This window comes from Octopus bimaculoides, chromosome 1, assembly GCF_001194135.2.
Source record: "Octopus bimaculoides isolate UCB-OBI-ISO-001 chromosome 1, ASM119413v2, whole genome shotgun sequence".
In the NCBI taxonomy this organism is placed as follows: domain Eukaryota; kingdom Metazoa; phylum Mollusca; class Cephalopoda; order Octopoda; family Octopodidae; genus Octopus; species Octopus bimaculoides.
In genome coordinates, this window is record NC_068981.1 from 151585086 (window position 1) to 151586439 (window position 1354).

At 33.1% G+C, this 1354-nt stretch overlaps 1 long non-coding RNA gene across 1 annotated transcript in view; it reads right to left on the reverse strand.

The window, feature by feature from the left end:
• The window catches only part of LOC106871886 (uncharacterized), a 19015-nt gene extending 18046 nt beyond the window's left edge, over positions 1-969 (reverse strand). The window contains exon 1 of the long non-coding RNA XR_001409709.2: positions 897-969. This is a non-coding gene — a long non-coding RNA (uncharacterized LOC106871886). The remainder of the gene's footprint in view (positions 1-896) is intronic.
• Between the last annotated feature and the right edge of the window lie 385 nt (positions 970-1354).

Below are 1354 nucleotides of genomic sequence, written 5' to 3' on the forward strand. Positions count from 1 at the left end.
CACACACACACACACACACACTTACATGCACACACATAGCGTCAGTGAAATACGCATCAATTAAGTTACATATAGCCTCAAACACGAATATAAAGCGTAGTATAGTTGCCATAGTTACTTTTCTGAAGACTTTTTCGCTGTTACACTTTTATAAAGCTCTTATCGAGAAACCTCAACACCGACTGAGAATACGATATTTTCTTTCCTTGTCGCTATGATATAGTCTACAGCAGTAGCTTAAGATAGAATGAAAATAACACTTAATTGAAGTCACAAGAAATGAAGACGGACTTCACGCAGCAATATTGCTATAGCATTATTTTCGCGTAATAAGTGTATGTATGTGCGCGCGTATATGTGTGTGTGTGTGTATGTGTGTATATATGTATTTATATATATATGTATATATATTTATATATATTTATGTAACTAATATTTTATCGCATATATATGTCTATATATGTATATACATATACGTATGCATATATAAACACACATTTATATATGTATATATATATGTATGGATGTATGTATGTATGCATATAAGAAATAGTGATACAACAAGGCACCAACGTTTGCAGGAAATAGCAGTCGATAACGATACGATGCTAAGTATGGTGCATTATTTGGCTCAAAAGTGATACTATTGTATTGCAATGATATTTAATATGTATATACATAATCGAAATATGTTACAAAAATAAAATAGAAACTACACGTAGAAATGTAAGGGGAAAGTAAGAAGAAAAATAAGCGAAAATGCACATTGGAAATCAAAAAAAGTAAAGGCTTTTTATGAAAGGTAACGATAGGTATATACAAATAGTTGAACTGAGGTAGGAATAAAAGTAATAAAAATCATTATTGTGAATTGTTAAAGAGATTCAAAAGCATACCGGTTTCGTAATGTCACTAATCATTGCTTTGAATGCACACCGATTACTGAACGGTGTCAGGTCTACTAGTCCCTGAATAAAAGATAATGTGTAAGGGAGGTAAGTTGTTGTGGATTTGGTGCAATTAGGGTATCTAGGTCTGTAATGTGAATGGTGTATGGGATGTAGGGGGGGTAGTAATATTAATTGAACGGTTAGTCGCGTTCTGCATTATGTAATGTGTTCATATTTAGTTGTGGAAGATATTTATTGATGAAAGTTGCCTCTTTATTCATCCTTTGTTGTATTGAGGTGTTCTGTGAACATTGATAGAAGGGAAAAATTAGGAAATTAGGATTAAGATTCCTCGCACACCTTTCTATATGTCCACTGACATGTATCTGTCTCTATTGTGGGTGGCGGATTTGTTTTTTGTGGAGAGTAGTTCTTCGACGGAGTGATATTCCTGTTTGACCAAT